The following is a 12,535-nucleotide window of genomic DNA, read 5'->3' as shown; positions in this document are numbered from 1 at the left end:
TTGACTCACCATATTTGGCTCTTGTACATCTCACTCGTTCATCCGCTCTCTCTCTCTCTCTTTCTCTCAGCTTTGCTCTATGTCCTCACGAAACAGAAAGGGTGCACAGAATTGGTGAGAGGTGACAGAGATCAAAGGGCATCATCGCCCTGCTTGTTCCAAGGTGTTAGCCCTAGGACTGTACTGTTACTCTCACTTCCACCCACAACCCTTTTATTTTCTGTTGCATATTGAACCTTGACCAGAAAGCTTTCCCCACTCCCATGCCCTTCCCCATCTCCCTTTCCCCATCCCATCCACCCTACCTACATGTGCATTCACACACACACACACACATTATACTCACACACCCCCTTATACTGACACACATCCCTCTCACTTCAAAGGGCATCAAGTACTCAAAGAGAGAAAAGGAAACACTCAGACCTCACTGAGGCCATCCGCATGTACCCCAAGTCAGAATTCAACTTGGTTTGGGGCGGTTTCAATTTATTAGTTTCACAGTCACGAATCAGTACCACACAAGAATCGATTTCAAATAGCTTTTCTTTAAATGGAGCATTGACAGCCCAAGTTTAGGGCAGATCCTATAACTAGATAGAATTTTTTTTTACATCACTTTAGTGAATACAGCATGTTGGCAAAAGATTATTAAAGTAACTCTTGTGGCCAGCGTCTCTGTGTTCTCCACCTCTCGGAAAGCTGCACGACTCAGCTGCATGGAAAACAAAGCAGAGCATTTTGGTGTCAGCCGCCGTGCACCCTACGGGTGGAAGGCCTTGTAAGTGCTGGAGAGGCCCCTCTTTAAAAGGCAGCAGTACCTCCCAATGTGCCCTTCCTCTGCTCTAACGCTGCAGAATGCTACATGGTGCTCTGACATCCGTCTGGGTAGTAGTCTCTCCACTCTGTTCCTCTTCTGGTCTATACTGAAGAGGTGTGAAGGGAAAAGCCTCAAAGGTGGGCAGTTCTAAGTTTATGTGCTGCAACAAGGCAGCCATATCCTTCTGCTTTCCCCTGAAAATCAAGCCTCACCTTATCGTTTCCTCACCAAGATTAACTCCTGCTTCCTGAAGAGTATTTCTGAGGTAGAAAGCAGAGGTGGTGAAAAAAAGGGGAGCTGAAAAGTCCAATCTGTCAAGCACCATTTTAGAAGAAAGGAAAACTGAAAAGTGAACGTATTTAACATGAGCCATTTCCTGCACTCAGGAGGGAAGAAAGCGCGCTAGTCACTGTGTGCAGGAGGAGATCCGCACTGGTGTTATCTCTGACCTGCAGCTTAGCCCCAGTGTCTCAGCTGCCAAAAAGCTCCCATTCAACGTTGTGCTGAGTTCATCAATGCTCCACGTGTCAGGATCCTAACAGGAAAAAGCAGGACAGACAGTCTCTCCATTCAACCGCCTGGGGACCCCATGACAACTCAAATCCCCTCGCAGACCGTCCATATCAACCTTCGGCAGGTCAGAGCACGCAACCCCTTCAGAACCACAGCTCAGGCCCACACCCTTTCCCCTTGTCAACATTGTCACTTTAAACAGAACATCGAGCCTTATCACGAAACCTGAAGTAAGTATGACAATTAAGATGGATTGCAAAGCCTGCTTGTGCTTCACAATTAACAATCACTTGGCAGCGGGTTCCACGCAACTGTTGGGGGGTATGGCAAGAACTTTATCCCTGCTTAGTGCCGCATTAGCATATTTAGTAGGCTGCAAGACATAATTCCTAAGATATGAACATATTTTTGTCTTTTTAAAAAATCTGCAATTAAGCTATAATATGTAGAGACTGCACCAGGCAATCAACGTGCAAACACCAAGATGGAGTTGGGGTAAAGGAGGGCAAGCAAGAGAAATGTTCCCCCAGCCCTGATAACAACCTGAATCAGTAACTGCTCCCAGTGTCACGGGTGAGCTAGAAAACTGTGGCTCCTTCCTGTCTGTGACACAACTTAGGGGGCTGGTGTCACCCCACTGCTGCTGGCATCAGGTGATTGCTCTATAAGAGCATAGCAACACGCTTTACACCCACATATGAAAAAAATCGGATCCTGAGATGACCCTTGTGGTTACTTAGCAAACTATACCTTTTTCACAGAAAGCACTTTTTGATTCTCAAACTCTGAGTTATAAAAGATGCTGATAAAAATCACAAAGGCACTTTAGTCAACAAAAAAGAGGTCTCTTCCTCAAATTTTCCATTATGTTCCCTTACTTGCACGCCCATCTGCCACATTGTTGATAAAAGATTGGGGAGCACCGAGACTGAACCCATGTTACTGAAAATGCAACCCAGGCTACTGTCCCAAGCTTCCTCAGTGTGCTTTTGTATATGTTCAGCCCTAGAGTCCAAGCGTGCCCCCAGTGGGGGCTGAGGAGGGCAAGAAACCTAGCCAGATCTTTCTGATAGCCAGGACTTTGTCTTTCTTGACATCTGGGTTGCAAGAAGGCAGGATATCCTGCCAAATATACTACAGCTGTGAGACCCACCTTGTGACTTAAGACACTACAGAAGCTGAGGAACACGGAAGACATAGGTGTGTTTTCTGGGAAAGAAACCTAACTCTTTACCTCTTTTGTACAAGAAAACACACACGTACGCACATACATGCACACACATACACACATGCACGCACCCCACCAGTTTAGCTGAGCAACTCTCCAGTTGCATGAAAGAAAGCATATGAAAGTAACAAATGCGATTTAGCACACACAGTCTCTCTTTACAAAACCAGGGGAGTGGCAGATGAAAACACCCGGCAGTCTTGGCAGGCCCAAAGCAAAGCAAAGCTGTGACAAAACAAAACAGGTGTACAGGTATAAAACTTTTGCTTTCCAATAATGCCCCTCTCTTCACCGGAATGCTTTGACAGGTGCAGAAGTTCAAGTTACAGTGGGGAAGTGGCAAATAAATACACAGCATTAGCGTCTGACGTGCTTGCTGAGCACCGGGGATGTTAATAACTGGCAAGGTACACTAATCTCTGATTGCAACATTTGGTTTACCTTAATCTGGAGGGACAGCTGTATTAAAGAGGGAATTATACTAATCAGTTCAAGGCCCTTGCATATAAAACTTCCCATTAGGCTTAAAGTACACCAGCTTATGCTCATTCTCTAGGAGCCTTACATCTGGTTCTGAATAAGGCTGCCTCTCATTTGCAAGGTACAAACTGAAAACAAGGGGGAGGGGGGCTGACAGTTGCTGGAGGATGGGTGATAGAAGAGCAAGCCACTAATTCTTTGAAATTTTTAACAGCACAAAACTAGCTTCTAGGCATCTTAATACTAAAAGGAAAAAAAAAAGCATGTGTTATCAACCCTAGGCCATTTTTTCCTGTTACCGGAGGTGACCAACATAAAATAAAATTGATGATGTCAGTCAAAAACAGCTAAGCACAAAGCTTGGCTTTGTTATCTTAAGTCAGAAGGTATGATAGGCCATGCCATATGGCTCTAATCCGCCTCTATCTCCCATCACCTAACAGGAAACCTTCATGTAGCATGACCTTATTTGGCTGTTCCAGGTTAGGGCTGCCCAAAGGGGATTTTTCTGTTTCTGCTATATCCAAAGGTTTATGTTGATTTTTTTCTGAGCCCTGCAAACTATAAATCCGACTGATTACTCTGCACTCTTTTGCTTGACTGAGCCTTTACAATCAGACATCCCCGTTAACAATAAGCTCCTAATGAATCAAACATCTATGGCATTAGTTTCACCTAGCTGCCTCTTTCCCATGCACTGTGCTGCTTTGTCAGACCTGGTTTGATGAGAAAAGCTAGTGACACTTGCTGCACCTATTGATAAACAATTCAGTAATGAGGGGCATAACAAAAATTACCTAAAACAACCTGATTAAAAATGACAGGCAAGGCTTACTCCATTGCTCTATAGTGAAGGTAACTCTGGTTCTGCATAAAGAAAATAATGAGGTAAAATAAAATTTCCTTCTTTACCAAGGAGTTCACTTCTGAAAGTGTGCTGATGAAGTTTCGGTGATGTTTTAAATTCTTTCAGGTTATGTGATTATCAATAACATTAGGGACTCAAAGAATTCAGGATGCTTGCCTTTCAACTCTCTGAGATGAATTCTCTGCTTTTTCTACTTAAACTTTCTGAATAACCAAACTAATATCGAGATCTTCGCTTTCTTTCTTAAATGTGAGTTTAGTCATTGAGAAACTCAATGGTACAAGTGCTAATAATTAGGTAAGTATAATGTGGGCACAAAAAGAGAAATTCTAAGATACAAAAAAATGTTTGGAACAAGTAGAAAAAAACTTCATGGACAAAACCATCTTCCTAAAAGGAATAACTTAACCTTACCATGGACATTGAAGTTCCTTGTATTTGGGTCACCCGGAGGACCTTTGCAACTTCGAAACAAGCTTATACCCAGGGGATGCCAGGCTCCCGTGAAAGCTTGATTCAAAGACAGAAATGTGTGGGTTTTGCAATTATGAGGCAGCCTGTCGGGAGGGTTTCCATCAGTGCACAGATGCACTTGAAAATCAAATATGGACATGGGGAATGTTTTTTGGAGATGGAAAATGAGTGCTGATGACATGTTTATACTTCACAGATGGATCCAGTACAGAACCATTTTTTGTAAAGAAACAATATCCACCATTTGCTAAAAATTTTTTTTGAGCAGCTACAAAATGGTGGCACAAAAAGTGAATATTCCCATCACACATACTCCACCTGTTCCTTGGTCTTACAACTGTCTTCCATCCTGACTGTAATCAATGACTGTTGTAGTCTTATTTTTTCTCAAATGTTATCCAAAAAGAATATGAAAAAAGCAACACAATACACAAAAGCATTTGGAAGAGGAAAATGATCTGAAATTAATTTGCTACACATGGAAAATTGGAAAATGACAAATGCTATTAAGTAACAAATGCTGAATTTAATCCTGAAAAAATGCATTTTCTTATTGGCATGTTTTCTCCTTAAATTTGATATCAAATCAGTTTTTGAATGTTTTCTCTCTAGAATCTAGAATGTCTCCTTTATTCCTTCTAATGGCCCCACTTTAGATCCCTTAGGTATTTGAACCTCCAGAAATTACAAACACTTATCATGGTATTAATACCATTTGTTGCCTTATTGTTGATACATTATAATGATAAATAGTTTATAGTTATAAAAAGGCATGAAACGTATAGGATATGTGTTTATATAGATATAATCTAAAGCATTTAACTGTCAAAGAACATTATTGATGACTGTAAACTTTGCTCAATAGAAGATATTAGAATAATCAAATCTTAACTTATTTCCACCATCAATAATATTAACTTGCCATTTCAGGTGTGAAATATTGATAAAAGTGACCCACTTCAAAGGCGAAGAGATTGTAACACAATAGAGAAGCTATGGGTGTGAAATACAAAAGTTAATAGTTTAATAATTTAAAACGCACTCTGAACACATTTTCAGACTTGATGAATATGTTTTTTAAGTGTTCCAAATAATACGTGACATCTTAAAATTAATTTTTTCTTAGTTTTAGTCAGACAAATTAACTTTTCCTGATGTTTTATCTTCTTACCATCTGTATTCATAACCCACTGAATTCCACAGCTAATCTTTAGTCACTCATATTTTTATTCTAAGAATTAGTCTGAAGTTAAGAATTAGAAATAGAATATGAATCCCAGCAAATGATCAAATAGCCTGAGAGTGGATAACAAAATCTTAAGAATATACCTAAATCGAAGTGTTCTTTCAACCCTGTAGTTTCTGGCAATGTACTAAACATAAATCGGCAGTTCTACATTCTATGATTCTAACACCTTGTTATCATCCTGGAACTAACAAAAGCCTGTGGATACTTCGCTAAATAAAGCAAGTCTTCATTTTTATTTCTGGATTTTTGATACATGTGAATAAGGCCAAAACATTTATAAATTCTTAATTATTTTTTTGCCTATCCATCAAAAAACAAAAGTTTTAGTCAAAAGCTTCACGTCTTCTTCGAGTTCCACAGAAAATGTTAGTACTCTACCTAAATTAAACTTAAACTTTGAAACAGTGAAGAAAAATGAAAGTATATTTTTCCAATTATAGCACTTATTATGTCGTTATGTTCTTAATCATCATTCAACAAATGCCTAGAACATAGAGCTGGGAAAAAATCAGAGATCATTTGTCTCAATTCCTTTATTTAAAATATTAGGGAAAGGAGGTCCGAGAAGTAATAGAACTATTCAAGTTCACATAACTAGAGTCAGCTGGGTAATCACGCTTTCTGAGGCCTGCTTTATTCTACCAGATCATTCCATTTGCAAATCCTGTAATATTTAGTTATAGTGGACTAATTTTATGAGTCACTTATTCTCTAAGTACCATATTAAGTATCATATTATGTAATACTATAGTGTTGGAGAGAACATTGCACTTAAAAAATAAGTGAAAAATAAAAATTAATACACTAGATCCTAACTGTGCCTAAATTGTTGCCCAGATGTGAAGTCGGCACCTCTTTAAGATCACTAGACTATTATTCAATAAGTTAATATGTGATTATACAATCAGCTCCCTGGTGATGAGCAGGAGTTATGTAAGGATGCTATTAACCAAAGAACAGCTGAAATATAAGGACACTGTAATGTTGGCCTGGCCCCTGCCTACCTCTCTAGCAGAGAGATCCAGGGACAAAACACTCATCCCGTAATCCTGACCATGCCACTTACCATTCATATAAGGAAGAACTGCAGAGCTTTTCTGCATCAAAGTCAATATTGACCTGCAAGGTAGTCAGAAGGGCAGCTTTTTAAAGCTTAAAGTTCATGATAGTCCACTTTTATCTTCTCAATATGCTTCTAAATGGGGAGAATGGCCAATATTCCCAGATAAAGTCATCCTTACTTAATAGAGTTGAAGCAATTTTCCTGAACCCCAGGTTTAAAGGTGAGAAAGCATGGCTATCTGACAAGTATGTTGGGCTACTTTCCAAAGGGCTCACTGGTATCTGAATAGTAGCTGGTGGGAAGCCATAGCTTGTCACCTCTATCCCTAACTTCCGGTAGTAGTCCCAACTCTGCCAACAATTATAGGTGATACATGTGTAAGAAGAAAATATGTTTCTCTCTACTATGAAGGGGTATAGGTTAATCAACCCTGTCTTTCTGGACCCCAAGAATCAAAAAAAGTCTGATTCAAATAGTGTTTGGCATTAGTACAGAGTAGGGAATTCTTCCATCAGTGAAAATTAAACGTCAAAAATATCTGCCTAATGATGACACCAAATACTTCTTGGTTGATGCATGCATTTTTATAATTTAAGATATTTATCCCATACCTCTAAGTTGGTTGAGTGCTGTTAACCAAAGAACAGCTTAAATATAGGGAGAGTGAATATCAGATATGACTTTAGGCATTTTGAGAGAAGATGTCCTCGATTTTCCTAAATTTGTCCTAAGAAATATTCATGATGGAGTCTGTTCCCACTACTAGCATTAGTTATGTAAAGGTGTATGTGAGTCTAATTTTTCTAAATGAGTCAGTTGTGTAGTTTATGTTTATTCTGATATTAGCTGCACTGATTCATATATCCTAATCCTAATTAGGATTCAGATATAGTAATTGGTATATAACTAAACATATAATAATCATATTCTTTTCTGTTATTGACATTTTAAATTGTCTATTAAAATTCAGCCAATCAAAATAGCTTAATCTGTAGGCAAGAAGAAGTTTGGTTCTCATGTACAAAGAATTTAAAAAATATTCTTTGAGTAGACTTCTAGACATTTACACACGTTGAGGTTGCTCTAGTTTCTATTGAATCTGTCTGAAAGTATTCCCACCCAAGTGTTGAATGGCAGAACATTAGACTTCTCTTTTATAGTCTTGCAATCCCATTGACAAAACCTACTTTTGCTTGCTACATACCTCCCATTGCTGATCATGGAAGGATCAAGTTACCTCTGATGTTTTTTTTTTTTTAATTTTTATTTATTTATTTTTCCCCCAAAGCCCCAGTAGATAGTTGTATGTCATAGCTGCATATCCTTCTAGTTGCTGTATGTGGGACGCGGCCTCAGAAGCAGTGCGTAGGTGCGCGCCCGGGATCTGAACCCAGGCCGCCAGTAGCGGAGCCCTCGCACTTAACCACTAAGCCACGGGGCCGGCCTACCTCTGATGTTGTTATTTTTCATTGGCGTAGCTAATTCTGCCAGTGATGATGGCACTAGGACTTTGGTAGTTTCTGCTTTCACTCTTGAGTGGCTACCAGTTACTATAGTTACCACAAGAAATCAACGATAACCAGCAAGCACAAATAGAAATGGCGTACGCTCATCTTTCTTATTGTTCGAAACTAACAACCTCATGAAGATTTTAGAAACTGTCATATAGTTGGATCCCTAACTGCATGGCAATTTGAAGAAAATTTGAAGTTCTATCAATGAAAAGTCAGGGAAGATTTGCATGGGTGAACCTCTATCTCTACATCAAGAAATGCAATAAGATAAAGATGATAGGTTTGTAGAATTGATCCTAAAACATAGTCAGTTCTTAAGGAGTTCAAAATTCTAATATTTATGAAATACATTAATTTTGTCAAGATAGGGAGAGTTAGACAGAGAAGAACTGCCATGGGTCCCCATTTTCCCCAAGCTAAGTTGTAAAGAAGGGCTACTAACTTTTCCAGCCTTTTCCAAGTGGAGAATAGATCTTCTTGTGGCTTTTCTCGCTAGCCTCCCCCTGGCTCCACAGAAGTTCCTGTTTACTACATTTGACTTTGCACTCTGGCACTCCCAGACCTCTCTAATTATGTGCCTGTTGTAACATCAGAGGGAATCTTTCCACTCCGCTTTGTCTCCAATAGTCTTAAATTAACTGAAGTCACCACATTTCATTGAGAACTGTGTTATTACATTGTTCTAAACGCTTCGTCTTAAGTTATATGGCACTATTAGAATTTTAACTTTTTTCAAGTAACAAATCATCTTAAAAGATGTTAAAGTCAATTGTTTAGTAAAGTAGATCACTAAAAATTTGAGCTTATTGAAGTCAATTCAAACCATATTCTACAATACTCCAATTAATTCATTCAATGCATATTTATCAGGTCCTGCCATGTGTAACGCACTGTGAACCAAAAGATATAGATTTGTGGAGCTCCAAGTCTCACGATGGAACCAATACTTCAAAGTTTTTGTTCAATTATAAGTTAACATAGGAAGCTGTTTGGTTTTTGGTTTTTTTTTTTTTTTTTTTTTGGCATATGAAAATGTATTACTACTGTGTTTTCACCATAAAACATATGATCTTGGTCTTTCCTTCTTGCCTTCATATAATGCCAAAAGAGAGACTTTGGCTACTTTGACAACCTAAAGGAAGACTTCAGGAATGTCACCAATAGCATGACCTTTGCAACCAAATCTAGCAACCGGAACTTCATTTTTCTCCATAAAATTCAAGCAACCATCATTGGGTACGAAGGCTGTGATTTTTTTTGTTTTGTTTTGCCATTCTTGAGCCTCTGGACCCTAACACACTTTCTGATGACAGAATTTGGCTGTTTGGCTTCAACCCCTACTTTTTCCAGTACAATTCCGTTTGCATGGGAAGCACCTCCAAAAGGGTTGGCCTTTAGGGCTGTGGCCAAATGGGCTTTCTTGTACTGTTTATCACTGCACTTCTGATCTCATTGGTGGCTACAGAGCTTCCTGGCAGTATGAAGACTGTGACACTTGCCCATCTTGCTGGTGCCACAAGTCTTTGCAAAAGAGCAAACACTTTTTAAAAAAATATTTGCCTTGTTTGATATAAACCAACTTTCTTGTCCCTACTTCCTACTCAGTTATCTCTTCAGCCATTCATACTAGTATTTAATAAGAAATTTTAATTTCTAAGAGCCTATATGGTAGGCTCTATAGTGTAATGGTTAAAAGAATGGGCTTTGGAGTTAGATCAGAACTCAATGCTTATTCTACCACTTACTAGCTTTGTGGTCTTGAAAGAAATCCCTTAATCTTTCTGAGCCTCAGTTTCTTCATCTGTAAAATAGAAATACTGATTCATTCTTGGTGACATGCTGAGGACTAAACGAAACAATACTTCTAGGTCCCTTAGCATATGCCCTCACGTATAGTGGATGTTCGATAAAAGTGGTTTTTGTTGTAAAGGAGAGTTCAGGTGACATGTATGTGCATGATGTGCTTAGTAACCAACGTGACTCAGTTTTAGTAGTAGATACAGTGGCAGAACTCTTTCCTCTGCTAATAAGAAAATTAAACTTTGATGGAACCACAGGAAGGAAAATATCTAGACCTAGAGCAAGGAGTGAGCTGTGGTGCTGGGAGGAAAGGAGCATCAGGAGTGTCTTAGCTGGGGTTCCCCTGAAAGCAGGGCCTGAGACAAGGAATTGGATGCATCTTGGTTATCCCTAGAAATAAGCTGAGGAAATGGAGAGAATGAGGTGAGGTTGGGAGAAAAGCCAAATAACATAACATAAGGGCACAGAAGATGGTACCTGCTGTTGAAGATGGGACCTCTGGGAAGCATGCTGAGTGCCTCTCAGAACCATCTGTCTAAAAAATAGGTGCTGGAACATTTATCTACAGGCTCCTATCTCCCATCAGCTGAGGGCTGCCCTTGAGGGTGTTAACTCCCCCCATATTTCCATGCTAAGCTTGAGGAAGCCTTGAGCAGGCTTCTGTGGTTCTGGAGAAGGCTCCAAGGCATAAATTGGGAAGACTCAAAAAATGTTCTGGATGCCTGGGTTTGTGAGAAGCTGTCCACCGAAGCTATGGCTGAAATTAGAAGGGGGCTTAGGAGACAGGAAACAGGGCTCCAAACTTTTCTGCCACAAAGAGTCCTTCTGGCAGACCATGAAAAGCATCAAGACAATAAGAAATTGTTATGGACTGAATGTGTCACCCCAAAATACATATGTTGAAATCCTAACCCCAGTGTGATGGTATTAGGAGGTGGGGCCTTTGGAAGGTGATAGGTCACGAGGGTGGAGTGCTCATGAATGGGATTAGTGCCCTTATGAGGGACTGAAGAGACCAAAGTTCTCCTCTCTCCACCACGTGAGGACGTGGGAAGAAGACAGCCATCTGCAAACCTGGAAGAGGGCTCTCACCAGAACCTGACCATGCTAGCACTCTGATCTCCGACTTTCAGCCTCCAGAACCGTGAGAAATAAATTTCTGTTGTTTATAAACAGTCTATGGTACTTCGTTATAGCAACCCAAACTGACTGTGACAGAAATGGTACTGGCAAAAATGAATGCTGGCCCCAAAGATAAATCAGATAGCTGTTTTCTGTAAGTTTTAGATTAGCTTCTTTCATGGCAACTAGATAATGGTGAACAAAGTTAAATGAAATAAAATAAAAATACAGGACATAAAATCTTTCCCTTCCCAGAAGATCCTACCAGGATGGGAATTGCAAGGATTTTGAACTTGGCTACCTATGCAGTCACAATACTGCCACAAAAGGAAAGGCTTCACAAAGATAATATATACTCATAGCATCATTCAGTTCTCTATCTCTGTAACCACCAGACACTCCAGTCAGAGCCTGATCCATGTAGGTAAGCCAGACTCCTCGGCCAACTTCTCTGAAGTCTCCATTATATTAGTCAGGCAGAAGTTACTATATACTTGAAACGACAAGTCACAGCTTGCCCTGGGAACATGATGGACCAGCATTAATGAGTTAAAAAACCTTTCGGTTTCTATTTGAAGGGAGCAAGCTCATTGGCCTGTCTAAATTTGACAGTGAAAAGTAAAATGATTTATAAATGACAAATTATAATTTATAAATAATTAAATTGTCATTCAATGCACAGTTGCAATGTCTATCCAATCAGAGTGCCGCCTATGGTGGCCAGATAAAATGCAAACATTGCATAGGATATACTTATACTAAAAAATTATTCATTATTTATCAGAAATTCAAATTTAACTAGGAATTCTTTATTTTTATTGGCTAAATCTGGCAACTCTAGTGCCACCTCCAAGCAAGCACAAAGAAAGAGCTGCTCATTAAAACAAGACAGTAGAGCCAGCCCTGATGGCCCAGTGGTTAGAGTTCAGCGCACTCCATTTCAGCAGCCCAGGTTTGGTTCCCAGGCACAGAATCACACCACTTGTCTGTCAGTAGCCATGTTTTGGTGGCGGCTCACATAAAAGAACTAGAAGGACCTACAACTAGAACATACAACTATGTACTGGGGCTTTGGGGAGGAAAAAATTTTAAAAAACCAAGAGAGTATATGTTCTGGAATGTTGTGCTAAATGTTCTAGGACTTTTCAGTAGCAGCAACATTTCAGTAAATTGACGTGTGAATTAATTCTAACAATTTACATATTGTTTCCTTGGACATATTTCTAAAAACTTTTCAAAGCATTTCAATTATTTATTTTCTCACAACATGGCAACTTATATATTGAAAAAACACTGTGATGGTAATAGGAAAACTCATTTCAAATAACTCCAAATGAGCTTTCAAAAGACTCCCATATACTTGTTAAGAGTCAAATCCGCATACTTTAAAGTGTTTTCATATGA

At 39.4% G+C, this 12,535-nt stretch overlaps 1 pseudogene; it reads right to left on the bottom strand.

Moving 5' to 3' along the window:
- Positions 1-9,260: 9,260 nt before the first annotated feature.
- LOC101408724 (small ribosomal subunit protein uS12 pseudogene) lies at positions 9,261-9,712 on the bottom strand (annotated as a pseudogene).
- Positions 9,713-12,535: the final 2,823 nt, after the last annotated feature.

The sequence above is a fragment of the Ceratotherium simum genome, chromosome 9 (genome assembly GCF_057802395.1).
Source record: "Ceratotherium simum simum isolate JZ-2026a chromosome 9, ASM5780239v1, whole genome shotgun sequence".
NCBI classification, from domain to species: Eukaryota; Metazoa; Chordata; class Mammalia; order Perissodactyla; family Rhinocerotidae; genus Ceratotherium; species Ceratotherium simum.
Note: the sequence above shows the minus strand (reverse complement) of the source record. Positions and strands in the feature narration are given on the sequence as shown.